Below are 22,330 nucleotides of genomic sequence, written 5' to 3'. Positions count from 1 at the left end.
GTCTATTCAGCAAAATCTTCATTTTACAATTCTTAAAAACACAACAGACTGATAGGGGTGAGATTCGAATCCACGCCTCCGAAGAGACCAGTGCCTAAAACCAGCGCCTTAGACCACTCGGCCACTCTACCTGAAATCATAAGTAAACTCAGTCTATTCAGCAAAATCTTCATTTAAAATTCTTAAAAACACAACAGACTGATAGGGGTGAGATTCGAAACCACGCCTCCGAAGAGACTGATACCTGAAACCAGCACCTTAGACCACACGGCCACTCTACCTGAACACACACGTCAGCTCAGACAGATGAGCAAGAGCCTCATGTTATTAAACTATGAAAATGCATGAATCTGATAGAGGTGGGATTCTAACCCACGCCTCCGAAGAGACTGGTACCTGAAACCAGCGCCTTAGACCACTCGGCCACTCTACCTGAAAACAAAAGTAAACTCAGTCTATTAAGCAAAATCTTCACTTTAAAATTCTTAAAAACACAACAGACTGATAGAGGTGAGATTCGAAACCACGCCTCCGAAGAGACTGGTACCTGAAACCAGCACCTCAGACCACACGGCCACTCTACCTGAACACAAACGTCAGCTCAGACAAATGAGCAAGAGCTTCATGTTACTAAACTATGAAAATGCATGAATCTGATAGAGGTGGGATTCGAACCCACGCCTCCGAAGAGACTGGAACCTGAATCCAGCGCCTTAGACCACTCGGCCACTCTACCTGAACACACTCGCCAACTAAGACAAATAAGCAAGAGCTTCATGTTATTAAACTAACAAAATGCATGAGTCTGATAGAGGTGGGATTCGAACCCACGCCTCCGAAGAGACTGGTGCCTAAAACCAGCGCCTTAGACCACTCGGCCACTCTACCTGAAAACATAAGTAAACTCAGTCTATTCAGCAAAATCTTCATTTTACAATTCTTAAAAACACAACAGACTGATAGACTGATAGGGGTGAGATTCGAACCCACGCCTCCGAAGAGACAGGTACCTGAAACCAGCACCTTAGACCACACGGCCACTCTACCTGAACACACACGTCAGCTCAGACAAATGAGCAAGAGCCTCATGTTATAAAACTATGAAAATGCATGAATCTGATAGAGGAGGGATTCGAACCTACGCCTCCGAAGAGACTGGTACCTGAATCCAGCGCCTTAAACCACTCGGCCACTCTACCTGAACACACTTGTCAACTCAGACAAATAAGCAAGAGCTTCATGTTATTAAACTAAGAAAATGCATGAGTCTGATAGAGGTGGTATTCGAACCCACGCCTCCGAAGAGACTGGTGCCTAAAACCAGCGCCTTAGACCACTCGGCCACTCTACCTGAAAACATAAGTAAACTCAGTCTATTCAGCAAAATCTTCATTTTACAATTCTTAAAAACACAACAGACTGATAGACTGATAGGGGTGAGATTCGAACCCACGCCTCCGAAGAGACAGGTACCTGAAACCAGCACCTTAGACCACACGGCCACTCTACCTGAACACACACGTCAGCTCAGACAAATGAGCAAGAGCCTCATGTTATAAAACTATGAAAATGCATGAATCTGATAGAGGAGGGATTCGAACCTACGCCTCCGAAGAGACTGGTACCTGAATCCAGCGCCTTAAACCACTCGGCCACTCTACCTGAACACACTTGTCAACTCAGACAAATAAGCAAGAGCTTCATGTTATTAAACTAAGAAAATGCATGAGTCTGATAGAGGTGGTATTCGAACCCACGCCTCCGAAGAGACTGGTGCCTAAAACCAGCGCCTTAGACCACTCGGCCACTCTACCTGAAAACATAAGTAAACTCAGTCTATTCAGCAAAATCTTCATTTTACAATTCTTAAAAACACAACAGACTGATAGACTGATAGGGGTGAGATTCGAACCCACGCCTCCGAAGAGACAGGTACCTGAAACCAGCACCTTAGACCACACGGCCACTCTACCTGAACACACACGTCAGCTCAGACAAATGAGCAAGAGCCTCATGTTATAAAACTATGAAAATGCATGAATCTGATAGAGGAGGGATTCGAACCTACGCCTCCGAAGAGACTGGTACCTGAATCCAGCGCCTTAGACCACTCGGCCACTCTACCTGAAAACAAGTGTAAACTCAGTCTATTCAGCAAAATCTTCATTTTACAATTCTTAAAAACACAACAGACTGATAGGGGTGAGATTCGTACCCACGCCTCCGAAGAGACTGGTGCCTTAAACCAGTGCCTTGGACCCCTCGGCCACTCTACCTGAATACACTTGTCACCTAAGACAAATAAAAAAAGAGCTTCATGTTATTAGACTAACAAAATGCATGAGTCTGATTGAGGTGGGATTCGAACCCACGCCTCCGAAGAGACTGGTGCCTAAAACAAGCGCCTTAGACCACTCGGCCACTCTACCTGAACACACACGTCAACTCAGACAAATAAGCAAGAGCTTCATGTTATTAAACTAAGAAAATGCATGAGTCTGATAGAGGTGGGATTCGAACCCACGCCTCCGAAGAGACTGGTGCCTTAAACCAGCGCCTTAGACCACACGGCCACTCTACCTGAACTCAAACGTCAGCTCAGACAAATGAGCAAGAGCTTCATGTTATTAAACTATGAAAATGCGTGAATCTGATAGAGGAGGGATTCGAACCTACGCCTCCGAAGAGACTGGTACCTGAATCCAGCGCCTTAAACCACTCGGCCACTCTACCTGAACACACTTGTCAACTCAGACAAATAAGCAAGAGCTTCATGTTATTAAACTAAGAAAATGCATGAGTCTGATAGAGGTGGGATTCGAACCCACGCCTCCGAAGAGACTGGTGCCTAAAACCAGCGCCTTAGACCACTCGGCCACTCTACCTGAACACACACGTTACTCAGACAAATAAGCAAGAGCTTCATGTTATTAAACTAAGAAAATGCATGAGTCTGATAGAGGTGGGATTCGAACCCATGCCTCCGAATAGACTGGTGCCTAAAACCAGCGCCTTAGACCACTCGGCCACTCTACCTGAAAACAAGTGTAAACTCAGTCTATTCAGCAAAATCTTCATTTTACAATTTTTAAAAACACAACAGACTGATAGGGGTGAGATTCGTACCCACGCCTCCGAAGAGACTGGTGCCTTAAACCAGCGCCTTAGACCACACGGCCACTCTACCTGAACTCAAACCTCAGCTCAGACAAATGAGCAAGAGCTTCATGTTATTAAACTATGAAAATGCGTGAATCTGATAGAGGAGGGATTCGAACCTACGCCTCCGAAGAGACTGGTACCTGAATCCAGCGCCTTAAACCACTCGGCCACTCTACCTGAACACACTTGTCAACTCAGACAAATAAGCAAGAGCTTCATGTTATTAAACTAAGAAAATGCATGAGTCTGATAGAGGTGGGATTCGAACCCACGCCTCCGAAGAGACTGGTGCCTAAAACCAGCGCCTTAGACCACTCGGCCACTCTACCTGAACACACACGTTACTCAGACAAATAAGCAAGAGCTTCATGTTATTAAACTAAGAAAATGCATGAGTCTGATAGAGGTGGGATTCGAACCCATGCCTCCGAATAGACTGGTGCCTAAAACCAGCGCCTTAGACCACTCGGCCACTCTACCTGAAAACAAGTGTAAACTCAGTCTATTCAGCAAAATCTTCATTTTACAATTCTTAAAAACACAACAGACTGATAGGGGTGAGATTCGTACCCACGCCTCCGAAGAGACTGGTGCCTTAAACCAGTGCCTTGGACCCCTCGGCCACTCTACCTGAATACACTTGTCACCTAAGACAAATAAAAAAAGAGCTTCATGTTATTAGACTAACAAAATGCATGAGTCTGATTGAGGTGGGATTCGAACCCACGCCTCCGAAGAGACTGGTGCCTAAAACAAGCGCCTTAGACCACTCGGCCACTCTACCTGAACACACACGTCAACTCAGACAAATAAGCAAGAGCTTCATGTTATTAAACTAAGAAAATGCATGAGTCTGATAGAGGTGGGATTCGAACCCACGCCTCCGAAGAGACTGGTGCCTTAAACCAGCGCCTTAGACCACACGGCCACTCTACCTGAACTCAAACGTCAGCTCAGACAAATAATCAAGAGCTTCATGTTATTAAACTAAGAAAATGCATGAGTCTGATAGAGGTGGGATTCGAACCCACGCCTCCGAAGAGACTGATGCCTTAAACCAGCGCCTTAGACCACACGGCCACTCGACCTGAACTCAAACGTCAGCTCAGACAAATGAGCAAGAGCTTCATGTTATTAAACTATGAAAATGCGTGAATCTGATAGAGGAGTGATTCGAACCTACGCCTCCGAAGAGACTGGTACCTGAATCCAGCGCCTTAAACCACTCGGCCACTCTACCTGAACACACTTGTCAACTCAGACAAATAAGCAAGAGCTTCATGTTATTAAACTAAGAAAATGCATGAGTCTGATAGAGGTGGGATTCGAACCCACGCCTCCAAAGAGACTGGTGCCTTAAACCAGCGCCTTAGACCAATCGGCCACTCTACCTGAACACACTCGCCAACTAAGACAAATAAGCAAGAGCTTCATGTTATTAAACTAACAAAATGCATGAGTCTGATAGAGGTGGGATTCGAACCCACGCCTCCGAAGAGACTGGTGCCTAAAACCAGCGCCTTAGACCACTCGGCCACTCTACCTGAACAAACACGTTACTCAGACAAATAAGCAAGAGCTTCATGTTATTAAACTAAGAAAATGCATGAGTCTGATAGAGGTGGGATTCGAACCCATGCCTCCGAATAGACTGGTGCCTAAAACCAGCGCCTTAGACCACTCGGCCACTCTACCTGAAAACAAGTGTAAACTCAGTCTATTCAGCAAAATCTTCATTTTACAATTCTTAAAAACACAACAGACTGATAGGGGTGAGATTCGTACCCACGCCTCCGAAGAGACTGGTGCCTTAAACCAGTGCCTTGGACCCCTCGGCCACTCTACCTGAATACACTTGTCACCTAAGACAAATAAAAAAAGAGCTTCATGTTATTAGACTAACAAAATGCATGAGTCTGATTGAGGTGGGATTCGAACCCACGCCTCCGAAGAGACTGGTGCCTAAAACAAGCGCCTTAGACCACTCGGCCACTCTACCTGAACACACACGTCAACTCAGACAAATAAGCAAGAGCTTCATGTTATTAAACTAAGAAAATGCATGAGTCTGATAGAGGTGGGATTCGAACCCACGCCTCCGAAGAGACTGGTGCCTTAAACCAGCGCCTTAGACCACACGGCCACTCTACCTGAACTCAAACGTCAGCTCAGACAAATGAGCAAGAGCTTCATGTTATTAAACTATGAAAATGCGTGAATCTGATAGAGGAGGGATTCGAACCTACGCCTCCGAAGAGACTGGTACCTGAATCCAGCGCCTTAAACCACTCGGCCACTCTACCTGAACACACTTGTCAACTCAGACAAATAAGCAAGAGCTTCATGTTATTAAACTAAGAAAATGCATGAGTCTGATAGAGGTGGGATTCGAACCCACGCCTCCAAAGAGACTGGTGCCTTAAACCAGCGCCTTAGACCAATCGGCCACTCTACCTGAACACACTCGCCAACTAAGACAAATAAGCAAGAGCTTCATGTTATTAAACTAACAAAATGCATGAGTCTGATAGAGGTGGGATTCGAACCCACGCCTCCGAAGAGACTGGTGCCTAAAACCAGCGCCTTAGACCACTCGGCCACTCTACCTGAACACACACGTTACTCAGACAAATAAGCAAGAGCTTCATGTTATTAAACTAAGAAAATGCATGAGTCTGATAGAGGTGGGATTCGAACTCATGCCTCCGAATAGACTGGTGCCTAAAACCAGCGCCTTAGACCACTCGGCCACTCTACCTGAAAACAAGTGTAAACTCAGTCTATTCAGCAAAATCTTCATTTTACAATTCCTTAAAACACAACAGACTGATAGGGGTGAGATTCGTACCCACGCCTCCGAAGAGACTGGTGCCTTAAACCAGTGCCTTGGACCACTCGGCCACTCTACCTGAATACACTTGTCACCTAAGACAAATAAAAAAAGAGCTTCATGTTATTAGACTAACAAAATGCATGAGTCTGATTGAGGTGGGATTCGAACCCACGCCTCCGAAGAGACTGGTGCCTAAAACAAGCGCCTTAGATCACTCGGCCACTCTACCTGAACACACACGTCAACTCAGACAAATAATCAAGAGCTTCATGTTATTAAACTAAGAAAATGCATGAGTCTGATAGAGGTGGGATTCGAACCCACGCCTCCGAAGAGACTGATGCCTTAAACCAGCGCCTTAGACCACACGGCCACTCGACCTGAACTCAAACGTCAGCTCAGACAAATGAGCAAGAGCTTCATGTTATTAAACTATGAAAATGCGTGAATCTGATATAGGAGTGATTCGAACCTACGCCTCCGAAGAGACTGGTACCTGAATCCAGCGCCTTAAACCACTCGGCCACTCTACCTGAACACACTTGTCACCTAAGACAAATAAAAAAAGAGCTTCATGTTATTAGACTAACAAAATGCATGAGTCTGATTGAGGTGGGATTCGAACCCACGCCTCCGAAGAGACTGGTGCCTAAAACAAGCGCCTTAGACCACTCGGCCACTCTACCTGAACACACACGTCAACTCAGACAAATAAGCAAGAGCTTCATGTTATTAAACTAAGAAAATGCATGAGTCTGATAGAGGTGGGATTCGAACCCACGCCTCCGAAGAGACTGGTGCCTTAAACCAGCGCCTTAGACCACACGGCCACTCTACCTGAACTCAAACGTCAGCTCAGACAAATGAGCAAGAGCTTCATGTTATTAAACTATGAAAATGCGTGAATCTGATAGAGGAGGGATTCGAACCTACGCCTCCGAAGAGACTGGTACCTGAATCCAGCGCCTTAAACCACTCGGCCACTCTACCTGAACACACTTGTCAACTCAGACAAATAAGCAAGAGCTTCATGTTATTAAACTAAGAAAATGCATGAGTCTGATAGAGGTGGGATTCGAACCCACGCCTCCAAAGAGACTGGTGCCTTAAACCAGCGCCTTAGACCAATCGGCCACTCTACCTGAACACACTCGCCAACTAAGACAAATAAGCAAGAGCTTCATGTTATTAAACTAACAAAATGCATGAGTCTGATAAAGGTGGGATTCGAACCCACGCCTCCGAAGAGACTGGTGCCTAAAACCAGCGCCTTAGACCACTCGGCCACTCTACCTGAACACACACGTTACTCAGACAAATAAGCAAGAGCTTCATGTTATTAAACTAAGAAAATGCATGAGTCTGATAGAGGTGGGATTCGAACTCATGCCTCCGAATAGACTGGTGCCTAAAACCAGCGCCTTAGACCACTCGGCCACTCTACCTGAAAACAAGTGTAAACTCAGTCTATTCAGCAAAATCTTCATTTTACAATTCCTTAAAACACAACAGACTGATAGGGGTGAGATTCGTACCCACGCCTCCGAAGAGACTGGTGCCTTAAACCAGTGCCTTGGACCACTCGGCCACTCTACCTGAATACACTTGTCACCTAAGACAAATAAAAAAAGAGCTTCATGTTATTAGACTAACAAAATGCATGAGTCTGATTGAGGTGGGATTCGAACCCACGCCTCCGAAGAGACTGGTGCCTAAAACAAGCGCCTTAGATCACTCGGCCACTCTACCTGAACACACACGTCAACTCAGACAAATAATCAAGAGCTTCATGTTATTAAACTAAGAAAATGCATGAGTCTGATAGAGGTGGGATTCGAACCCACGCCTCCGAAGAGACTGATGCCTTAAACCAGCGCCTTAGACCACACGGCCACTCGACCTGAACTCAAACGTCAGCTCAGACAAATGAGCAAGAGCTTCATGTTATTAAACTATGAAAATGCGTGAATCTGATAGAGGAGTGATTCGAACCTACGACTCCGAAGAGACTGGTACCTGAATCCAGCGCCTTAAACCACTCGGCCACTCTACCTGAACACACTTGTCACCTAAGACAAATAAAAAAAGAGCTTCATGTTATTAGACTAACAAAATGCATGAGTCTGATTGAGGTGGGATTCGAACCCACGCCTCCGAAGAGACTGGTGCCTAAAACAAGCGCCTTAGACCACTCGGCCACTCTACCTGAACACACACGTCAACTCAGACAAATAAGCAAGAGCTTCATGTTATTAAACTAAGAAAATGCATGAGTCTGATAGAGGTGGGATTCGAACCCACGCCTCCGAAGAGACTGGTGCCTTAAACCAGCGCCTTAGACCACACGGCCACTCTACCTGAACTCAAACGTCAGCTCAGACAAATGAGCAAGAGCTTCATGTTATTAAACTATGAAAATGCGTGAATCTGATAGAGGAGGGATTCGAACCTACGCCTCCGAAGAGACTGGTACCTGAATCCAGCGCCTTAAACCACTCGGCCACTCTACCTGAACACACTTGTCAACTCAGACAAATAAGCAAGAGCTTCATGTTATTAAACTAAGAAAATGCATGAGTCTGATAGAGGTGGGATTCGAACCCACGCCTCCAAAGAGACTGGTGCCTTAAACCAGCGCCTTAGACCAATCGGCCACTCTACCTGAACACACTCGCCAACTAAGACAAATAAGCAAGAGCTTCATGTTATTAAACTAACAAAATGCATGAGTCTGATAGAGGTGGGATTCGAACCCACGCCTCCGAAGAGACTGGTGCCTAAAACCAGCGCCTTAGACCACTCGGCCACTCTACCTGAACACACACGTTACTCAGACAAATAAGCAAGAGCTTCATGTTATTAAACTAAGAAAATGCATGAGTCTGATAGAGGTGGGATTCGAACTCATGCCTCCGAATAGACTGGTGCCTAAAACCAGCGCCTTAGACCACTCGGCCACTCTACCTGAAAACAAGTGTAAACTCAGTCTATTCAGCAAAATCTTCATTTTACAATTCCTTAAAACACAACAGACTGATAGGGGTGAGATTCGTACCCACGCCTCCGAAGAGACTGGTGCCTTAAACCAGTGCCTTGGACCACTCGGCCACTCTACCTGAATACACTTGTCACCTAAGACAAATAAAAAAAGAGCTTCATGTTATTAGACTAACAAAATGCATGAGTCTGATTGAGGTGGGATTCGAACCCACGCCTCCGAAGAGACTGGTGCCTAAAACAAGCGCCTTAGATCACTCGGCCACTCTACCTGAACACACACGTCAACTCAGACAAATAATCAAGAGCTTCATGTTATTAAACTAAGAAAATGCATGAGTCTGATAGAGGTGGGATTCGAACCCACGCCTCCGAAGAGACTGATGCCTTAAACCAGCGCCTTAGACCACACGGCCACTCGACCTGAACTCAAACGTCAGCTCAGACAAATGAGCAAGAGCTTCATGTTATTAAACTATGAAAATGCGTGAATCTGATAGAGGAGTGATTCGAACCTACGCCTCCGAAGAGACTGGTACCTGAATCCAGCGCCTTAAACCACTCGGCCACTCTACCTGAACACACTTGTCACCTAAGACAAATAAAAAAAGAGCTTCATGTTATTAGACTAACAAAATGCATGAGTCTGATTGAGGTGGGATTCGAACCCACGCCTCCGAAGAGACTGGTGCCTAAAACAAGCGCCTTAGACCACTCGGCCACTCTACCTGAACACACACGTCAACTCAGACAAATAAGCAAGAGCTTCATGTTATTAAACTAAGAAAATGCATGAGTCTGATAGAGGTGGGATTCGAACCCACGCCTCCGAAGAGACTGGTGCCTTAAACCAGCGCCTTAGACCACACGGCCACTCTACCTGAACTCAAACGTCAGCTCAGACAAATGAGCAAGAGCTTCATGTTATTAAACTATGAAAATGCGTGAATCTGATAGAGGAGGGATTCGAACCTACGCCTCCGAAGAGACTGGTACCTGAATCCAGCGCCTTAAACCACTCGGCCACTCTACCTGAACACACTTGTCAACTCAGACAAATAAGCAAGAGCTTCATGTTATTAAACTAAGAAAATGCATGAGTCTGATAGAGGTGGGATTCGAACCCACGCCTCCAAAGAGACTGGTGCCTTAAACCAGCGCCTTAGACCAATCGGCCACTCTACCTGAACACACTCGCCAACTAAGACAAATAAGCAAGAGCTTCATGTTATTAAACTAACAAAATGCATGAGTCTGATAGAGGTGGGATTCGAACCCACGCCTCCGAAGAGACTGGTGCCTAAAACCAGCGCCTTAGACCACTCGGCCACTCTACCTGAACACACACGTTACTCAGACAAATAAGCAAGAGCTTCATGTTATTAAACTAAGAAAATGCATGAGTCTGATAGAGGTGGGATTCGAACTCATGCCTCCGAATAGACTGGTGCCTAAAACCAGCGCCTTAGACCACTCGGCCACTCTACCTGAAAACAAGTGTAAACTCAGTCTATTCAGCAAAATCTTCATTTTACAATTCCTTAAAACACAACAGACTGATAGGGGTGAGATTCGTACCCACGCCTCCGAAGAGACTGGTGCCTTAAACCAGTGCCTTGGACCACTCGGCCACTCTACCTGAATACACTTGTCACCTAAGACAAATAAAAAAAGAGCTTCATGTTATTAGACTAACAAAATGCATGAGTCTGATTGAGGTGGGATTCGAACCCACGCCTCCGAAGAGACTGGTGCCTAAAACAAGCGCCTTAGATCACTCGGCCACTCTACCTGAACACACACGTCAACTCAGACAAATAATCAAGAGCTTCATGTTATTAAACTAAGAAAATGCATGAGTCTGATAGAGGTGGGATTCGAACCCACGCCTCCGAAGAGACTGATGCCTTAAACCAGCGCCTTAGACCACACGGCCACTCGACCTGAACTCAAACGTCAGCTCAGACAAATGAGCAAGAGCTTCATGTTATTAAACTATGAAAATGCGTGAATCTGATAGAGGAGTGATTCGAACCTACGCCTCCGAAGAGACTGGTACCTGAATCCAGCGCCTTAAACCACTCGGCCACTCTACCTGAACACACTTGTCAACTCAGACAAATAAGCAAGAGCTTCATGTTATTAAACTAAGAAAATGCATGAGTCTGATAGAGGTGGGATTCGAACCCACGCCTCCAAAGAGACTGGTGCCTTAAACCAGCGCCTTAGACCAATCGGCCACTCTACCTGAACACACTCGCCAACTAAGACAAATAAGCAAGAGCTTCATGTTATTAAACTAACAAAATGCATGAGTCTGATAGAGGTGGGATTCGAACCCACGCCTCCGAAGAGACTGGTGCCTAAAACCAGCGCCTTAGACCACTCGGCCACTCTACCTGAACACACACGTTACTCAGACAAATAAGCAAGAGCTTCATGTTATTAAACTAAGAAAATGCATGAGTCTGATAGAGGTGGGATTCGAACCCATGCCTCCGAATAGACTGGTGCCTAAAACCAGCGCCTTAGACCACTCGGCCACTCTACCTGAAAACAAGTGTAAACTCAGTCTATTCAGCAAAATCTTCATTTTACAATTCTTAAAAACACAACAGACTGATAGGGGTGAGATTCGTACCCACGCCTCCGAAGAGACTGGTGCCTTAAACCAGTGCCTTGGACCCCTCGGCCACTCTACCTGAATACACTTGTCACCTAAGACAAATAAAAAAAGAGCTTCATGTTATTAGACTAACAAAATGCATGAGTCTGATTGAGGTGGGATTCGAACCCACGCCTCCGAAGAGACTGGTGCCTAAAACAAGCGCCTTAGACCACTCGGCCACTCTACCTGAACACACACGTCAACTCAGACAAATAAGCAAGAGCTTCATGTTATTAAACTAAGAAAATGCATGAGTCTGATAGAGGTGGGATTCGAACCCACGCCTCCGAAGAGACTGGTGCCTTAAACCAGCGCCTTAGACCACACGGCCACTCTACCTGAACTCAAACGTCAGCTCAGACAAATGAGCAAGAGCTTCATGTTATTAAACTATGAAAATGCGTGAATCTGATAGAGGAGGGATTCGAACCTACGCCTCCGAAGAGACTGGTACCTGAATACAGCGCCTTAAACCACTCGGCCACTCTACCTGAACACACTTGTCAACTCAGACAAATAAGCAAGAGCTTCATGTTATTAAACTAAGAAAATGCATGAGTCTGATAGAGGTGGGATTCGAACCCACGCCTCCAAAGAGACTGGTGCCTTAAACCAGCGCCTTAGACCAATCGGCCACTCTACCTGAACACACTCGCCAACTAAGACAAATAAGCAAGAGCTTCATGTTATTAAACTAACAAAATGCATGAGTCTGATAGAGGTGGGATTCGAACCCACGCCTCCGAAGAGACTGGTGCCTAAAACCAGCGCCTTAGACCACTCGGCCACTCTACCTGAACACACACGTTACTCAGACAAATAAGCAAGAGCTTCATGTTATTAAACTAAGAAAATGCATGAGTCTGATAGAGGTGGGATTCGAACTCATGCCTCCGAATAGACTGGTGCCTAAAACCAGCGCCTTAGACCACTCGGCCACTCTACCTGAAAACAAGTGTAAACTCAGTCTATTCAGCAAAATCTTCATTTTACAATTCCTTAAAACACAACAGACTGATAGGGGTGAGATTCGTACCCACGCCTCCGAAGAGACTGGTGCCTTAAACCAGTGCCTTGGACCACTCGGCCACTCTACCTGAATACATCTTCACCTAAGACAAATAAAAAAAGAGCTTCATGTTATTAGACTAACAAAATGCATGAGTCTGATTGAGGTGGGATTCGAACCCACGCCTCCGAAGAGACTGGTGCCTAAAACAAGCGCCTTAGATCACTCGGCCACTCTACCTGAACACACACGTCAACTCAGACAAATAATCAAGAGCTTCATGTTATTAAACTAAGAAAATGCATGAGTCTGATAGAGGTGGGATTCGAACCCACGCCTCCGAAGAGACTGATGCCTTAAACCAGCGCCTTAGACCACACGGCCACTCGACCTGAACTCAAACGTCAGCTCAGACAAATGAGCAAGAGCTTCATGTTATTAAACTATGAAAATGCGTGAATCTGATAGAGGAGTGATTCGAACCTACGCCTCCGAAGAGACTGGTACCTGAATCCAGCGCCTTAAACCACTCGGCCACTCTACCTGAACACACTTGTCAACTCAGACAAATAAGCAAGAGCTTCATGTTATTAAACTAAGAAAATGCATGAGTCTGATAGAGGTGGGATTCGAACCCACGCCTCCAAAGAGACTGGTGCCTTAAACCAGCGCCTTAGACCAATCGGCCACTCTACCTGAACACACTCGCCAACTAAGACAAATAAGCAAGAGCTTCATGTTATTAAACTAACAAAATGCATGAGTCTGATAGAGGTGGGATTCGAACCCACGCCTCCGAAGAGACTGGTGCCTAAAACCAGCGCCTTAGACCACACGGCCACTCTACCTGAACACACACGTTACTCAGACAAATAAGCAAGAGCTTCATGTTATTAAACTAAGAAAATGCATGAGTCTGATAGAGGTGGGATTCGAACCCATGCCTCCGAATAGACTGGTGCCTTAAACCAGCGCCTTAGACCACTCGGCCACTCTACCTGAACACACACGTTACTCAGACAAATAAGCAAGAGCTTCATGTTATTAAACTAAGAAAATGCATGAGTCTGATAGAGGTGGGATTCGAACCCATGCCTCCGAATAGACTGGTGCCTAAAACCAGCGCCTTAGACCACTCGGCCACTCTACCTGAAAACAAGTGTAAACTCAGTCTATTCAGCAAAATCTTCATTTTACAATTCTTAAAAACACAACAGACTGATAGGGGTGAGATTCGTACCCACGCCTCCGAAGAGACTTGTGCCTTAAACCAGTGCCTTGGACCCCTCGGCCACTCTACCTGAATACACTTGTCACCTAAGACAAATAAAAAAAGAGCTTCATGTTATTAGACTAACAAAATGCATGAGTCTGATTGAGGTGGGATTCGAACCCACGCCTCCGAAGAGACTGGTGCCTAAAACAAGCGCCTTAGACCACTCGGCCACTCTACCTGAACACACAAGTCAACTCAGACAAATAAGCAAGAGCTTCATGTTATTAAACTAAGAAAATGCATGAGTCTGATAGAGGTGGGATTCGAACCCACGCCTCCGAAGAGACTGATGCCTTAAACCAGCGCCTTAGACCACACGGCCACTCTACCTGAACTCAAACGTCAGCTCAGACAAATGAGCAAGAGCTTCATGTTATTAAACTATGAAAATGCGTGAATCTGATAGAGGAGGGATTCGAACCTACGCCTCCGAAGAGACTGGTACCTGAATCCAGCGCCTTAAACCACTCGGCCACTCTACCTGAACACACTTGTCAACTCAGACAAATAAGCAAGAGCTTCATGTTATTAAACTAAGAAAATGCATGAGTCTGATAGAGGTGGGATTCGAACCCACGCCTCCAAAGAGACTGGTGCCTTAAACCAGCGCCTTAGACCAATCGGCCACTCTACCTGAAAACATAAGTAAACTCAGTCTATTCATTAAAATCTTCATTTTACAATTCTTAAAAACACAACAGACTGATAGGGGTGAGATTCGAACCCACGCCTCCGAAGGGACGGGTACCTGAAACCAGCACCTTAGACCACACGGGCACTCTACCTGAACACACACGTCAGCTCAGACAAATGAGCAAGAGCCTCATGTTATTAAAACTATGAAAATGCATGAATCTGATAGAGGTGGGATTCTAACCCACGCCTCCGAAGAGACTGGTACCTGAAACCAGCGCCTTAGTCCACTCGGCCACTCTACCTGAAAACAAAAGTAAACTCAGTCTATTAAGCAAAATCTTCACTTTAAAATTCTTAAAAACACAACAGACTGATAGAGGTGAGATTCGAAACCACGCCTCCGAAGAGACTGGTACCTGAAACCAGCACCTTAGACCACACGGCCACTCTACCTGAACACAAACGTCAGCTCAGACAAATGAGCAAGAGCTTCATGTTACTAAACTATGAAAATGCATGAATCTGATAGAGGTGGGATTCGAACCCACGCCTCCGAAGAGACTGGTACCTGAATCCAGCGCCTTAGACCGCTCGGCCACTCTACCTGAACACACTTGTCAACTCAGACAAATAACCAAGAGCTTCATGTTATTAAACTAAGAAAATGCATGAGTCTGATAGAGTTGGGATTCGAACCCACGCCTCCGAAGAGACTGGTGCCTAAAACCAGCGCCTTATACCACTCGGCCACACTACCTGAAAACATAAGTAAACTCAGTCTATTCAGCAAAATCTTCATTTTACAATTCTCAAAAACACAACAGACTGATAGGGGTGAGATTCGAACCCACGCCTCCGAAGAGACTGGTACCTGAAACCATCGCCTTAGACCACTCGGCCACTCTACCTGAACACACTTGTCAACTCAGACAAATAAGCAACAGCTTCATGTTATTAAACTAAGAAAATGCATGAGTCTGATAGAGGTGGGATTCGAACCCACGCCTCCGAAGAGACTGGTGCCTTAAACCAGCGCCTTAGACCACTCGGCCACTCTACCTGAACACACACGTCAACTAAGACAAATAAGCAAGAGCTTCATGTTATTAAACTATGAAAATGCATGAATCTGATAGAGGTGGGATTCTAACCCACGCCTCCGTAGAGACTGGTACCTGAAACCAGCGCCTTAGACCACTCGGCCACTCTACCTGAAAAAAAAAAGTAAACTCAGTCTATTAAGCAAAATCTTCACTTTAAAATTCTTAAAAACACAACAGACTGATAGAGGTGAGATTCGAAACCACGCCTCCGAAGAGACTGGTACCTGAAACCAGCACCTTAGACCACACGGCCACTATACCTGAACACAAACGTCAGCTCAGACAAATGAGCAAGAGCCTCATGTTATTAAAACTATGAAAATGCATGAATCTGATAGAGGTGGGATTCTAACCCACGCCTCCGAAGAGACTGGTACCTGAAACCAGCGCCTTAGACCACTCGGCCACTCTACCTGAAAACAAAAGTAAACTCAGTCTATTAAGCAAAATCTTCACTTTAAAATTCTTAAAAACACAACAGACTGATAGAGGTGAGATTCGAAACCACGCCTCCGAAGAGACTGGTACCTGAAACCAGCACCTTAGACCACACGGCCACTCTACCTGAACACAAACGTCAGCTCAGACAAATGAGCAAGAGCTTCATGTTACTAAACTATGAAAATGCATGAATCTGATAGAGGTGGGATTCGAACCCACGCCTCCGAAGAGACTGGTACCTGAATCCAGCGCCTTAGACCGCTCGGCCACTCTACCTGAACACACTTGTCAACTCAGACAAATAAGCAAGAGCTTCATGTTATTAAACTAAGAAAATGCATGAGTCTGATAGAGTTGGGATTCGAACCCACGCCTCCGAAGAGACTGGTGCCTTAAACCAGCGCCTTAGACCACACGGCCACTCTACCTGAACACAAACGTCAGCTCAGACAAATGAGCAAGAGCTTCATGTTATTAAACTATGAAAATGCATGAATCTGATAGAGGTGGGATTCGAACCTACGCCTCCGAAGAGACTGGTACCTGAATCCAGCGCCTTAGACCACTCGGCCACTCTACCTGAACACACTTGTCAACTCAGACAAATAAGCAAGAGCTTCATGTTATTAAACTAAGAAAATGCATGAGTCTGATAGAGTTGGGATTCGAACCCACGCCTCCGAAGAGACTGGTGCCTAAAACCAGCGCCTTAGACCACTCGGCCACACTACCTGAAAACATAAGTAAACTCAGTCTATTCAGCAAAATCTTCATTTTACAGTTCTCAAAAACACAACAGACTGATAGGGGTGAGATTCGAACCCACGCCTCCGAAGAGACTGGTACCTGAAACCATCGCCTTAGACCACTCGGCCACTCTACCTGAACACACTTGTCAACTCAGACAAATAAGCAACAGCTTCATGTTATTAAACTAAGAAAATGCATGAGTCTGATAGAGGTGGGATTCGAACCCACGCCTCCGAAGAGACTGGTGCCTTAAACCAGCGCCTTAGACCACTCGGCCACTCTACCTGAACACACACGTCAACTAAGACAAATAAGCAAGAGCTTCATGTTATTAAACTAACAAAATGCATGAGTCTGATAGAGGTGGGTTTCGAACCCACGCCTTCGAAGAGACCGGTGCCTAAAAACAGCGCCTTAGACCACTCGGCCACTCTACCTGAAAACAAAAGTAAACTCAGTCTATTAAGCAAAATCTTCACTTTAAAATTCTTAAAAACACAACAGACTGATAGAGGTGAGATTCGAAACCACGCCTCCGAAGAGACTGGTACCTGAAACCAGCACCTTAGACCACACGGCCACTCTACCTGAACACAAACGTCAGCTCAGACAAATGAGCAAGAGCTTCATGTTACTAAACTATGAAAATGCATGAATCTGATAGAGGTGCGATTCGAACCCACGCCTCCGAAGAGACTGGTACCTGAATCCAGCGCCTTAGACCGCTCGGCCACTCTACCTGAACACACTTGTCAACTCAGACAAATAAGCAAGAGCTTCATGTTATTAAACTAAGAAAATGCATGAGTCTGATAGAGGTGGGATTCGAACCCACGCCTCCGAAGAGACTGGTGCCTTAAACCAGCGCCTTAGACCACACGGCCACTCTACCTGAACACAAACGTCAGCTCAGACAAATGAGCAAGAGCTTCATGTTATTAAACTATGAAAATGCGTGAATCTGATAGAGGTGGGATTCGAACCTACGCCTCCGAAGAGACTGGTACCTGAATCCAGCGCCTTAGACCACTCGGCCACTCTACCTGAACACACTTGTCAACTCAGACAAATAAGCAAGAGCTTCATGTTATTAAACTAAGAAAATGCATGAGTCTGATAGAGTTGGGATTCGAACCCACGCCTCCGAAGAGACTGGTGCCTAAAACCAGCGCCTTAGACCACTCGGCCACACTACCTGAAAACATAAGTAAACTCAGTCTATTCAGCAAAATCTTCATTTTACAATTCTCAAAAACACAACAGACTGATAGGGGTGAGATTCGAACCCACGCCTCCGAAGAGACTGGTACCTGAAACCATCGCCTTAGACCACTCGGCCACTCTACCTGAACACACTTGTCAACTCAGACAAATAAGCAACAGCTTCATGTTATTAAACTAAGAAAATGCATGAGTCTGATAGAAGTGGGATTCGAACCCACGCCTCCGAAGAGACTGGGGCCTTAAACCAGCGCCTTAGACCACTCGGCCACTCTACCTGAACACACACGTCAACTAAGACAAATAAGCAAGAGCTTCATGTTATTAAACTAACAAAATGCATGAGTCTGATAGAGGTGGGTTTCGAACCCACGCCTTCGAAGAGACCGGTGCCTAAAAACAGCGCCTTAGACCACTCGGCCACTCTACCTGAAAACAAGTGTAAACTCAGTCTATTCAGCAAAATCTTCATTTTACAATTCTTAAAAACACAACAGACTGATAGGGGTGAGATTCGTACCCACGCCTCCGAAGAGACTGGTGCCTTAAACCAGTGCCTTGGACCCCTCGGCCACTCTACCTGAATACACTTGTCACCTAAGACAAATAAAAAAAGAGCTTCATGTTATTAGACTAACAAAATGCATGAGTCTGATTGAGGTGGGATTCGAACCCACGCCTCCGAAGAGACTGGTGCCTAAAACAAGCGCCTTAGACCACTCGGCCACTCTACCTGAACACACACGTCAACTCAGACAAATAAGCAAGAGCTTCATGTTATTAAACTAAGAAAATGCATGAGTCTGATAGAGGTGGGATTCGAACCCACGCCTCCAAAGAGACTGGTGCCTTAAACCAGCGCCTTAGACCAATCGGCCACTCTACCTGAACACACTCGCCAACTAAGACAAATAAGCAAGAGCTTCATGTTATTAAACTAACAAAATGCATGAGTCTGATAGAGGTGGGATTCGAACCCACGCCTCCGAAGAGACTGGTGCCTAAAACCAGCGCCTTAGACCACACGGCCACTCTACCTGAACACACACGTTACTCAGACAAATGAGCAAGATTCTCATGTTATTAAAACTATGAAAATGCATGAATCTGATAGAGGTGGGATTCTAACCCACGCCTCCGAAGAGACTGGTACCTGAAACCAGCGCCTTAGACCACTCGGCCACTCTACCTGAAAACAAAAGTAAACTCAGTCTATTAAGCAAAATCTTCACTTTAAAATTCTTAAAAACACAACAGACTGATAGAGGTGAGATTCGAAACCACGCCTCCGAAGAGACTGGTACCTGAAACCAGCACCTTAGACCACACGGCCACTCTACCTGAACACAAACGTCAGCTCAGACAAATGAGCAAGAGCTTCATGTTACTAAACTATGAAAATGCATGAATCTGATAGAGGTGGGATTCGAACCCACGCCTCCGAAGAGACTGGTACCTGAATCCAGCGCCTTAGACCGCTCGGCCACTCTACCTGAACACACTTGTCAACTCAGACAAATAACCAAGAGCTTCATGTTATTAAACTAAGAAAATGCATGAGTCTGATAGAGGTGGGATTCGAACCCACGCCTCCGAAGAGACTGGTGCCTTAAACCAGCGCCTTAGACCACACGGCCACTCTACCTGAAGACAAACGTCAGCTCAGACAAATGAGCAAGAGCTTCATGTTATTAAACTATGAAAATGCGTGAATCTGATAGAGGTGGGATTCGAACCTACGCCTCCGAAGAGACTGGTACCTGAATCCAGCGCCTTAGACCACTCGGCCACTCTACCTGAACACACTTGTCAACTCAGATAAATAAGCAAGAGCTTCATGTTATTAAACTAAGAAAATGCATGAGTCTGATAGAGTTGGGATTCGAACCCACGCCTCCGAAGAGACTGGTGCCTAAAACCAGCGCCTTATACCACTCGGCCACACTACCTGAAAACATAAGTAAACTCAGTCTATTCAGCAAAATCTTCATTTTACAATTCTCAAAAACACAACAGACTGATAGGGGTGAGATTCGAACCCACGCCTCCGAAGAGACTGGTACCTGAAACCATCGCCTTAGACCACTCGGCCACTCTACCTGAACACACTTGTCAACTCAGACAAATAAGCAACAGCTTCATGTTATTAAACTAAGAAAATGCATGAGTCTGATAGAGGTGGGATTCGAACCCACGCCTCCGAAGAGACTGGTGCCTTAAACCAGCGCCTTAGACCACTCGGCCACTCTACCTGAACACACACGTCAACTAAGACAAATAAGCAAGAGCTTCATGTTATTAAACTAACAAAATGCATGAGTCTGATAGAGGTGAGATTCGAACCCACGCCTTCGAAGAGACCGGTGCCTAAAAACAGCGCCTTAGACCACTCGGCCACTCTACCTGAAAACAAAAGTAAACTAAGTCTATTCAGAAAAATCTTCATTTTACAATTCTTAAAAACACAACAGACTGATAGGAGTGAGATTCGAAAACATGCCTTCGAAAAGACTGTTACCTGAAACCAGCACCTTAGACCACACGGCCACTCTACCTGAACACACACGTCAGCTCAGACAAATGAGCAAGAGCCTCATGTTATTAAACTATGAAAATGCATGAATCTGATAGAGGTGGGATTCTAACCCACGCCTCCGTAGAGACTGGTACCTGAAACCAGCGCCTTAGACCACTCGGCCACTCTACCTGAAAAAAAAAGTAAACTCAGTCTATTAAGCAAAATCTTCACTTTAAAATTCTTAAAAACACAACAGACTGATAGAGGTGAGATTCGAAACCACGCCTCCGAAGAGACTGGTACCTGAAACCAGCACCTTAGACCACACGGCCACTATACCTGAACACAAACGTCAGCTCAGACAAATGAGCAAGAGCCTCATGTTATTAAAACTATGAAAATGCATGAATCTGATAGAGGTGGGATTCTAACCCACGCCTCCGAAGAGACTGGTACCTGAAACCAGCGCCTTAGACCACTCGGCCACTCTACCTGAAAACAAAAGTAAACTCAGTCTATTAAGCAAAATCTTCACTTTAAAATTCTTAAAAACACAACAGACTGATAGAGGTGAGATTCGAAACCACGCCTCCGAAGAGACTGGTACCTGAAACCAGCACCTTAGACCACACGGCCACTCTACCTGAAGACAAACGTCAGCTCAGACAAATGAGCAAGAGCTTCATGTTATTAAACTATGAAAATGCGTGAATCTGATAGAGGTGGGATTCGAACCTACGCCTCCGAAGAGACTGGTACCTGAATCCAGCGCCTTAGACCACTCGGCCACTCTACCTGAACACACTTGTCAACTCAGACAAATAAGCAAGAGCTTCATGTTATTAAACTAAGAAAATGCATGAGTCTGATAGAGTTGGGATTCGAACCCACGCCTCCGAAGAGACTGGTGCCTAAAACCAGCGCCTTAGACCACTCAGCCACACTACCTGAAAACATAAGTAAACTCAGTCTATTCAGCAAAATCTTCATTTTACAATTCTTAAAAACACAACAGACTGATAGGCGTGAGATTCGAAAACACGCCTTCGAAAAGACTGTTACCTGAAACCAGCACCTTAGACCACACGGCCACTCTACCTGAACACACACGTCAGCTCAGACAAATGAGCAAGAGCCTCATGTTATTAAACTATGAAAATGCATGAATCTGATAGAGGTGGGATTCTAACCCACGCCTCCGAAGAGACTGGTGCCTAAAACCAGCGCCTAAGACCACTCGGCCACTCTACCTGAACACACACGTCAACTCAGACAAATAAGCAAGAGCTTCATGTTATTAAACTATGAAAATGCATGATTCTGATAGAGGTGGGATTCGAGCCCACGCCTCCGATGAGACTGGTGCCTAAAACCAGCGCCTTAGGCCACTCGGCCACTCTACCTGAAAACAAGAGTAAACTCAGTCTATTCAGCAAAATCTTCATTTTACAATTCTTAAAAACACAACAGACTGATAGGGGTGAGATTCGAACCCACGCCTCCGAAGAGACTGGTGCCTTAAACCAGTGCCTTGGACCACACGGCCACTATACCTGAACACACTTGTCACCTAAGACAAATAAAAAAAGAGCTTCATGTTATTAGACTAACAAAATGCATGAGTCTGATTGAGGTGGGATTCGAACCCACGCCTCCGAAGAGACTGGTGCCTAAAACCAGCGCCTAAGACCACTCGGCCACTCTACCTGAACACAC

General features: G+C 45.5%; 80 non-coding genes across 80 annotated transcripts; all 80 read right to left on the bottom strand.

Moving 5' to 3' along the window:
* Positions 1 to 351: 351 nt before the first annotated feature.
* Positions 352 to 433, bottom strand: TRNAL-CAG (transfer RNA leucine (anticodon CAG)). Its single transcript has one exon. It is a non-coding gene; the product is annotated as a tRNA-Leu (tRNA).
* Positions 434 to 654: 221 nt separating this feature from the next.
* Positions 655 to 736, bottom strand: TRNAL-CAG (transfer RNA leucine (anticodon CAG)). The gene has a single exon. It is a non-coding gene; the product is annotated as a tRNA-Leu (tRNA).
* Positions 737 to 806: 70 nt separating this feature from the next.
* Positions 807 to 888, bottom strand: TRNAL-UAG (transfer RNA leucine (anticodon UAG)). The gene has a single exon. It is a non-coding gene; the product is annotated as a tRNA-Leu (tRNA).
* A 381-nt stretch (positions 889 to 1,269) lies between these two features.
* On the bottom strand, positions 1,270 to 1,351 carry TRNAL-UAG (transfer RNA leucine (anticodon UAG)). The gene has a single exon. It is a non-coding gene; the product is annotated as a tRNA-Leu (tRNA).
* A 381-nt stretch (positions 1,352 to 1,732) lies between these two features.
* Positions 1,733 to 1,814, bottom strand: TRNAL-UAG (transfer RNA leucine (anticodon UAG)). The gene has a single exon. It is a non-coding gene; the product is annotated as a tRNA-Leu (tRNA).
* Positions 1,815 to 2,347: 533 nt separating this feature from the next.
* On the bottom strand, positions 2,348 to 2,429 carry TRNAL-UAG (transfer RNA leucine (anticodon UAG)). The gene has a single exon. It is a non-coding gene; the product is annotated as a tRNA-Leu (tRNA).
* A 70-nt stretch (positions 2,430 to 2,499) lies between these two features.
* TRNAL-AAG (transfer RNA leucine (anticodon AAG)) lies at positions 2,500 to 2,581 on the bottom strand. The gene has a single exon. It is a non-coding gene; the product is annotated as a tRNA-Leu (tRNA).
* A 222-nt stretch (positions 2,582 to 2,803) lies between these two features.
* TRNAL-UAG (transfer RNA leucine (anticodon UAG)) lies at positions 2,804 to 2,885 on the bottom strand. The gene has a single exon. It is a non-coding gene; the product is annotated as a tRNA-Leu (tRNA).
* A 69-nt stretch (positions 2,886 to 2,954) lies between these two features.
* TRNAL-UAG (transfer RNA leucine (anticodon UAG)) lies at positions 2,955 to 3,036 on the bottom strand. Its single transcript has one exon. It is a non-coding gene; the product is annotated as a tRNA-Leu (tRNA).
* Positions 3,037 to 3,409: 373 nt separating this feature from the next.
* TRNAL-UAG (transfer RNA leucine (anticodon UAG)) lies at positions 3,410 to 3,491 on the bottom strand. Its single transcript has one exon. It is a non-coding gene; the product is annotated as a tRNA-Leu (tRNA).
* Positions 3,492 to 3,560: 69 nt separating this feature from the next.
* TRNAL-UAG (transfer RNA leucine (anticodon UAG)) lies at positions 3,561 to 3,642 on the bottom strand. Its single transcript has one exon. It is a non-coding gene; the product is annotated as a tRNA-Leu (tRNA).
* Positions 3,643 to 3,864: 222 nt separating this feature from the next.
* TRNAL-UAG (transfer RNA leucine (anticodon UAG)) lies at positions 3,865 to 3,946 on the bottom strand. Its single transcript has one exon. It is a non-coding gene; the product is annotated as a tRNA-Leu (tRNA).
* A 70-nt stretch (positions 3,947 to 4,016) lies between these two features.
* Positions 4,017 to 4,098, bottom strand: TRNAL-AAG (transfer RNA leucine (anticodon AAG)). Its single transcript has one exon. It is a non-coding gene; the product is annotated as a tRNA-Leu (tRNA).
* A 374-nt stretch (positions 4,099 to 4,472) lies between these two features.
* Positions 4,473 to 4,554, bottom strand: TRNAL-AAG (transfer RNA leucine (anticodon AAG)). The gene has a single exon. It is a non-coding gene; the product is annotated as a tRNA-Leu (tRNA).
* A 70-nt stretch (positions 4,555 to 4,624) lies between these two features.
* TRNAL-UAG (transfer RNA leucine (anticodon UAG)) lies at positions 4,625 to 4,706 on the bottom strand. The gene has a single exon. It is a non-coding gene; the product is annotated as a tRNA-Leu (tRNA).
* A 69-nt stretch (positions 4,707 to 4,775) lies between these two features.
* On the bottom strand, positions 4,776 to 4,857 carry TRNAL-UAG (transfer RNA leucine (anticodon UAG)). The gene has a single exon. It is a non-coding gene; the product is annotated as a tRNA-Leu (tRNA).
* A 222-nt stretch (positions 4,858 to 5,079) lies between these two features.
* Positions 5,080 to 5,161, bottom strand: TRNAL-UAG (transfer RNA leucine (anticodon UAG)). Its single transcript has one exon. It is a non-coding gene; the product is annotated as a tRNA-Leu (tRNA).
* A 70-nt stretch (positions 5,162 to 5,231) lies between these two features.
* TRNAL-AAG (transfer RNA leucine (anticodon AAG)) lies at positions 5,232 to 5,313 on the bottom strand. The gene has a single exon. It is a non-coding gene; the product is annotated as a tRNA-Leu (tRNA).
* Positions 5,314 to 5,535: 222 nt separating this feature from the next.
* On the bottom strand, positions 5,536 to 5,617 carry TRNAL-AAG (transfer RNA leucine (anticodon AAG)). The gene has a single exon. It is a non-coding gene; the product is annotated as a tRNA-Leu (tRNA).
* Positions 5,618 to 5,687: 70 nt separating this feature from the next.
* On the bottom strand, positions 5,688 to 5,769 carry TRNAL-UAG (transfer RNA leucine (anticodon UAG)). The gene has a single exon. It is a non-coding gene; the product is annotated as a tRNA-Leu (tRNA).
* An 830-nt stretch (positions 5,770 to 6,599) lies between these two features.
* On the bottom strand, positions 6,600 to 6,681 carry TRNAL-UAG (transfer RNA leucine (anticodon UAG)). The gene has a single exon. It is a non-coding gene; the product is annotated as a tRNA-Leu (tRNA).
* A 70-nt stretch (positions 6,682 to 6,751) lies between these two features.
* Positions 6,752 to 6,833, bottom strand: TRNAL-AAG (transfer RNA leucine (anticodon AAG)). The gene has a single exon. It is a non-coding gene; the product is annotated as a tRNA-Leu (tRNA).
* A 222-nt stretch (positions 6,834 to 7,055) lies between these two features.
* Positions 7,056 to 7,137, bottom strand: TRNAL-AAG (transfer RNA leucine (anticodon AAG)). The gene has a single exon. It is a non-coding gene; the product is annotated as a tRNA-Leu (tRNA).
* A 70-nt stretch (positions 7,138 to 7,207) lies between these two features.
* On the bottom strand, positions 7,208 to 7,289 carry TRNAL-UAG (transfer RNA leucine (anticodon UAG)). Its single transcript has one exon. It is a non-coding gene; the product is annotated as a tRNA-Leu (tRNA).
* Positions 7,290 to 8,119: 830 nt separating this feature from the next.
* TRNAL-UAG (transfer RNA leucine (anticodon UAG)) lies at positions 8,120 to 8,201 on the bottom strand. Its single transcript has one exon. It is a non-coding gene; the product is annotated as a tRNA-Leu (tRNA).
* A 70-nt stretch (positions 8,202 to 8,271) lies between these two features.
* Positions 8,272 to 8,353, bottom strand: TRNAL-AAG (transfer RNA leucine (anticodon AAG)). Its single transcript has one exon. It is a non-coding gene; the product is annotated as a tRNA-Leu (tRNA).
* A 222-nt stretch (positions 8,354 to 8,575) lies between these two features.
* Positions 8,576 to 8,657, bottom strand: TRNAL-AAG (transfer RNA leucine (anticodon AAG)). Its single transcript has one exon. It is a non-coding gene; the product is annotated as a tRNA-Leu (tRNA).
* A 70-nt stretch (positions 8,658 to 8,727) lies between these two features.
* On the bottom strand, positions 8,728 to 8,809 carry TRNAL-UAG (transfer RNA leucine (anticodon UAG)). Its single transcript has one exon. It is a non-coding gene; the product is annotated as a tRNA-Leu (tRNA).
* Positions 8,810 to 9,639: 830 nt separating this feature from the next.
* Positions 9,640 to 9,721, bottom strand: TRNAL-UAG (transfer RNA leucine (anticodon UAG)). The gene has a single exon. It is a non-coding gene; the product is annotated as a tRNA-Leu (tRNA).
* A 70-nt stretch (positions 9,722 to 9,791) lies between these two features.
* TRNAL-AAG (transfer RNA leucine (anticodon AAG)) lies at positions 9,792 to 9,873 on the bottom strand. Its single transcript has one exon. It is a non-coding gene; the product is annotated as a tRNA-Leu (tRNA).
* A 222-nt stretch (positions 9,874 to 10,095) lies between these two features.
* On the bottom strand, positions 10,096 to 10,177 carry TRNAL-AAG (transfer RNA leucine (anticodon AAG)). The gene has a single exon. It is a non-coding gene; the product is annotated as a tRNA-Leu (tRNA).
* Positions 10,178 to 10,247: 70 nt separating this feature from the next.
* On the bottom strand, positions 10,248 to 10,329 carry TRNAL-UAG (transfer RNA leucine (anticodon UAG)). Its single transcript has one exon. It is a non-coding gene; the product is annotated as a tRNA-Leu (tRNA).
* Positions 10,330 to 11,158: 829 nt separating this feature from the next.
* On the bottom strand, positions 11,159 to 11,240 carry TRNAL-AAG (transfer RNA leucine (anticodon AAG)). The gene has a single exon. It is a non-coding gene; the product is annotated as a tRNA-Leu (tRNA).
* Positions 11,241 to 11,310: 70 nt separating this feature from the next.
* On the bottom strand, positions 11,311 to 11,392 carry TRNAL-UAG (transfer RNA leucine (anticodon UAG)). Its single transcript has one exon. It is a non-coding gene; the product is annotated as a tRNA-Leu (tRNA).
* A 69-nt stretch (positions 11,393 to 11,461) lies between these two features.
* On the bottom strand, positions 11,462 to 11,543 carry TRNAL-UAG (transfer RNA leucine (anticodon UAG)). The gene has a single exon. It is a non-coding gene; the product is annotated as a tRNA-Leu (tRNA).
* A 222-nt stretch (positions 11,544 to 11,765) lies between these two features.
* TRNAL-UAG (transfer RNA leucine (anticodon UAG)) lies at positions 11,766 to 11,847 on the bottom strand. Its single transcript has one exon. It is a non-coding gene; the product is annotated as a tRNA-Leu (tRNA).
* Positions 11,848 to 11,917: 70 nt separating this feature from the next.
* On the bottom strand, positions 11,918 to 11,999 carry TRNAL-AAG (transfer RNA leucine (anticodon AAG)). Its single transcript has one exon. It is a non-coding gene; the product is annotated as a tRNA-Leu (tRNA).
* A 222-nt stretch (positions 12,000 to 12,221) lies between these two features.
* TRNAL-AAG (transfer RNA leucine (anticodon AAG)) lies at positions 12,222 to 12,303 on the bottom strand. The gene has a single exon. It is a non-coding gene; the product is annotated as a tRNA-Leu (tRNA).
* A 70-nt stretch (positions 12,304 to 12,373) lies between these two features.
* On the bottom strand, positions 12,374 to 12,455 carry TRNAL-UAG (transfer RNA leucine (anticodon UAG)). The gene has a single exon. It is a non-coding gene; the product is annotated as a tRNA-Leu (tRNA).
* An 828-nt stretch (positions 12,456 to 13,283) lies between these two features.
* On the bottom strand, positions 13,284 to 13,365 carry TRNAL-AAG (transfer RNA leucine (anticodon AAG)). Its single transcript has one exon. It is a non-coding gene; the product is annotated as a tRNA-Leu (tRNA).
* A 70-nt stretch (positions 13,366 to 13,435) lies between these two features.
* On the bottom strand, positions 13,436 to 13,517 carry TRNAL-UAG (transfer RNA leucine (anticodon UAG)). The gene has a single exon. It is a non-coding gene; the product is annotated as a tRNA-Leu (tRNA).
* A 69-nt stretch (positions 13,518 to 13,586) lies between these two features.
* On the bottom strand, positions 13,587 to 13,668 carry TRNAL-AAG (transfer RNA leucine (anticodon AAG)). Its single transcript has one exon. It is a non-coding gene; the product is annotated as a tRNA-Leu (tRNA).
* A 69-nt stretch (positions 13,669 to 13,737) lies between these two features.
* Positions 13,738 to 13,819, bottom strand: TRNAL-UAG (transfer RNA leucine (anticodon UAG)). Its single transcript has one exon. It is a non-coding gene; the product is annotated as a tRNA-Leu (tRNA).
* Positions 13,820 to 14,041: 222 nt separating this feature from the next.
* On the bottom strand, positions 14,042 to 14,123 carry TRNAL-UAG (transfer RNA leucine (anticodon UAG)). The gene has a single exon. It is a non-coding gene; the product is annotated as a tRNA-Leu (tRNA).
* A 70-nt stretch (positions 14,124 to 14,193) lies between these two features.
* Positions 14,194 to 14,275, bottom strand: TRNAL-AAG (transfer RNA leucine (anticodon AAG)). Its single transcript has one exon. It is a non-coding gene; the product is annotated as a tRNA-Leu (tRNA).
* Positions 14,276 to 14,497: 222 nt separating this feature from the next.
* Positions 14,498 to 14,579, bottom strand: TRNAL-AAG (transfer RNA leucine (anticodon AAG)). The gene has a single exon. It is a non-coding gene; the product is annotated as a tRNA-Leu (tRNA).
* A 222-nt stretch (positions 14,580 to 14,801) lies between these two features.
* Positions 14,802 to 14,883, bottom strand: TRNAL-CAG (transfer RNA leucine (anticodon CAG)). Its single transcript has one exon. It is a non-coding gene; the product is annotated as a tRNA-Leu (tRNA).
* A 221-nt stretch (positions 14,884 to 15,104) lies between these two features.
* Positions 15,105 to 15,186, bottom strand: TRNAL-CAG (transfer RNA leucine (anticodon CAG)). The gene has a single exon. It is a non-coding gene; the product is annotated as a tRNA-Leu (tRNA).
* Positions 15,187 to 15,256: 70 nt separating this feature from the next.
* On the bottom strand, positions 15,257 to 15,338 carry TRNAL-UAG (transfer RNA leucine (anticodon UAG)). Its single transcript has one exon. It is a non-coding gene; the product is annotated as a tRNA-Leu (tRNA).
* Positions 15,339 to 15,407: 69 nt separating this feature from the next.
* TRNAL-CAG (transfer RNA leucine (anticodon CAG)) lies at positions 15,408 to 15,489 on the bottom strand. Its single transcript has one exon. It is a non-coding gene; the product is annotated as a tRNA-Leu (tRNA).
* A 70-nt stretch (positions 15,490 to 15,559) lies between these two features.
* TRNAL-AAG (transfer RNA leucine (anticodon AAG)) lies at positions 15,560 to 15,641 on the bottom strand. The gene has a single exon. It is a non-coding gene; the product is annotated as a tRNA-Leu (tRNA).
* A 70-nt stretch (positions 15,642 to 15,711) lies between these two features.
* On the bottom strand, positions 15,712 to 15,793 carry TRNAL-CAG (transfer RNA leucine (anticodon CAG)). The gene has a single exon. It is a non-coding gene; the product is annotated as a tRNA-Leu (tRNA).
* A 223-nt stretch (positions 15,794 to 16,016) lies between these two features.
* Positions 16,017 to 16,098, bottom strand: TRNAL-CAG (transfer RNA leucine (anticodon CAG)). Its single transcript has one exon. It is a non-coding gene; the product is annotated as a tRNA-Leu (tRNA).
* Positions 16,099 to 16,319: 221 nt separating this feature from the next.
* Positions 16,320 to 16,401, bottom strand: TRNAL-CAG (transfer RNA leucine (anticodon CAG)). Its single transcript has one exon. It is a non-coding gene; the product is annotated as a tRNA-Leu (tRNA).
* Positions 16,402 to 16,623: 222 nt separating this feature from the next.
* Positions 16,624 to 16,705, bottom strand: TRNAL-CAG (transfer RNA leucine (anticodon CAG)). The gene has a single exon. It is a non-coding gene; the product is annotated as a tRNA-Leu (tRNA).
* A 70-nt stretch (positions 16,706 to 16,775) lies between these two features.
* Positions 16,776 to 16,857, bottom strand: TRNAL-UAG (transfer RNA leucine (anticodon UAG)). The gene has a single exon. It is a non-coding gene; the product is annotated as a tRNA-Leu (tRNA).
* Positions 16,858 to 16,926: 69 nt separating this feature from the next.
* On the bottom strand, positions 16,927 to 17,008 carry TRNAL-CAG (transfer RNA leucine (anticodon CAG)). Its single transcript has one exon. It is a non-coding gene; the product is annotated as a tRNA-Leu (tRNA).
* Positions 17,009 to 17,078: 70 nt separating this feature from the next.
* Positions 17,079 to 17,160, bottom strand: TRNAL-AAG (transfer RNA leucine (anticodon AAG)). The gene has a single exon. It is a non-coding gene; the product is annotated as a tRNA-Leu (tRNA).
* A 525-nt stretch (positions 17,161 to 17,685) lies between these two features.
* TRNAL-AAG (transfer RNA leucine (anticodon AAG)) lies at positions 17,686 to 17,767 on the bottom strand. The gene has a single exon. It is a non-coding gene; the product is annotated as a tRNA-Leu (tRNA).
* Positions 17,768 to 17,837: 70 nt separating this feature from the next.
* Positions 17,838 to 17,919, bottom strand: TRNAL-CAG (transfer RNA leucine (anticodon CAG)). Its single transcript has one exon. It is a non-coding gene; the product is annotated as a tRNA-Leu (tRNA).
* A 70-nt stretch (positions 17,920 to 17,989) lies between these two features.
* On the bottom strand, positions 17,990 to 18,071 carry TRNAL-UAG (transfer RNA leucine (anticodon UAG)). Its single transcript has one exon. It is a non-coding gene; the product is annotated as a tRNA-Leu (tRNA).
* Positions 18,072 to 18,140: 69 nt separating this feature from the next.
* TRNAL-CAG (transfer RNA leucine (anticodon CAG)) lies at positions 18,141 to 18,222 on the bottom strand. Its single transcript has one exon. It is a non-coding gene; the product is annotated as a tRNA-Leu (tRNA).
* A 70-nt stretch (positions 18,223 to 18,292) lies between these two features.
* On the bottom strand, positions 18,293 to 18,374 carry TRNAL-AAG (transfer RNA leucine (anticodon AAG)). The gene has a single exon. It is a non-coding gene; the product is annotated as a tRNA-Leu (tRNA).
* Positions 18,375 to 18,748: 374 nt separating this feature from the next.
* TRNAL-UAG (transfer RNA leucine (anticodon UAG)) lies at positions 18,749 to 18,830 on the bottom strand. Its single transcript has one exon. It is a non-coding gene; the product is annotated as a tRNA-Leu (tRNA).
* Positions 18,831 to 18,900: 70 nt separating this feature from the next.
* Positions 18,901 to 18,982, bottom strand: TRNAL-AAG (transfer RNA leucine (anticodon AAG)). The gene has a single exon. It is a non-coding gene; the product is annotated as a tRNA-Leu (tRNA).
* Positions 18,983 to 19,052: 70 nt separating this feature from the next.
* TRNAL-UAG (transfer RNA leucine (anticodon UAG)) lies at positions 19,053 to 19,134 on the bottom strand. The gene has a single exon. It is a non-coding gene; the product is annotated as a tRNA-Leu (tRNA).
* Positions 19,135 to 19,204: 70 nt separating this feature from the next.
* Positions 19,205 to 19,286, bottom strand: TRNAL-CAG (transfer RNA leucine (anticodon CAG)). The gene has a single exon. It is a non-coding gene; the product is annotated as a tRNA-Leu (tRNA).
* A 221-nt stretch (positions 19,287 to 19,507) lies between these two features.
* On the bottom strand, positions 19,508 to 19,589 carry TRNAL-CAG (transfer RNA leucine (anticodon CAG)). The gene has a single exon. It is a non-coding gene; the product is annotated as a tRNA-Leu (tRNA).
* Positions 19,590 to 19,659: 70 nt separating this feature from the next.
* Positions 19,660 to 19,741, bottom strand: TRNAL-AAG (transfer RNA leucine (anticodon AAG)). The gene has a single exon. It is a non-coding gene; the product is annotated as a tRNA-Leu (tRNA).
* Positions 19,742 to 19,811: 70 nt separating this feature from the next.
* TRNAL-CAG (transfer RNA leucine (anticodon CAG)) lies at positions 19,812 to 19,893 on the bottom strand. Its single transcript has one exon. It is a non-coding gene; the product is annotated as a tRNA-Leu (tRNA).
* Positions 19,894 to 19,963: 70 nt separating this feature from the next.
* Positions 19,964 to 20,045, bottom strand: TRNAL-UAG (transfer RNA leucine (anticodon UAG)). The gene has a single exon. It is a non-coding gene; the product is annotated as a tRNA-Leu (tRNA).
* Positions 20,046 to 20,114: 69 nt separating this feature from the next.
* Positions 20,115 to 20,196, bottom strand: TRNAL-CAG (transfer RNA leucine (anticodon CAG)). Its single transcript has one exon. It is a non-coding gene; the product is annotated as a tRNA-Leu (tRNA).
* Positions 20,197 to 20,266: 70 nt separating this feature from the next.
* Positions 20,267 to 20,348, bottom strand: TRNAL-AAG (transfer RNA leucine (anticodon AAG)). Its single transcript has one exon. It is a non-coding gene; the product is annotated as a tRNA-Leu (tRNA).
* A 373-nt stretch (positions 20,349 to 20,721) lies between these two features.
* Positions 20,722 to 20,803, bottom strand: TRNAL-CAG (transfer RNA leucine (anticodon CAG)). The gene has a single exon. It is a non-coding gene; the product is annotated as a tRNA-Leu (tRNA).
* A 222-nt stretch (positions 20,804 to 21,025) lies between these two features.
* Positions 21,026 to 21,107, bottom strand: TRNAL-CAG (transfer RNA leucine (anticodon CAG)). The gene has a single exon. It is a non-coding gene; the product is annotated as a tRNA-Leu (tRNA).
* A 221-nt stretch (positions 21,108 to 21,328) lies between these two features.
* Positions 21,329 to 21,410, bottom strand: TRNAL-CAG (transfer RNA leucine (anticodon CAG)). The gene has a single exon. It is a non-coding gene; the product is annotated as a tRNA-Leu (tRNA).
* A 70-nt stretch (positions 21,411 to 21,480) lies between these two features.
* On the bottom strand, positions 21,481 to 21,562 carry TRNAL-UAG (transfer RNA leucine (anticodon UAG)). Its single transcript has one exon. It is a non-coding gene; the product is annotated as a tRNA-Leu (tRNA).
* A 221-nt stretch (positions 21,563 to 21,783) lies between these two features.
* Positions 21,784 to 21,865, bottom strand: TRNAL-UAG (transfer RNA leucine (anticodon UAG)). The gene has a single exon. It is a non-coding gene; the product is annotated as a tRNA-Leu (tRNA).
* A 70-nt stretch (positions 21,866 to 21,935) lies between these two features.
* On the bottom strand, positions 21,936 to 22,017 carry TRNAL-UAG (transfer RNA leucine (anticodon UAG)). Its single transcript has one exon. It is a non-coding gene; the product is annotated as a tRNA-Leu (tRNA).
* A 222-nt stretch (positions 22,018 to 22,239) lies between these two features.
* TRNAL-UAG (transfer RNA leucine (anticodon UAG)) lies at positions 22,240 to 22,321 on the bottom strand. Its single transcript has one exon. It is a non-coding gene; the product is annotated as a tRNA-Leu (tRNA).
* Between the last annotated feature and the right edge of the window lie 9 nt (positions 22,322 to 22,330).

The sequence above is a fragment of the Phalangium opilio genome, unplaced genomic scaffold, assembly GCF_054372755.1.
Source record: "Phalangium opilio isolate 3A_F unplaced genomic scaffold, DU_Popi_V2 ptg000031l_1, whole genome shotgun sequence".
Taxonomy (NCBI): domain Eukaryota; kingdom Metazoa; phylum Arthropoda; class Arachnida; order Opiliones; family Phalangiidae; genus Phalangium; species Phalangium opilio.
The sequence above is the reverse complement of the archived record's forward strand: the minus strand, read 5'-3'. Positions and strand labels throughout refer to the sequence as shown.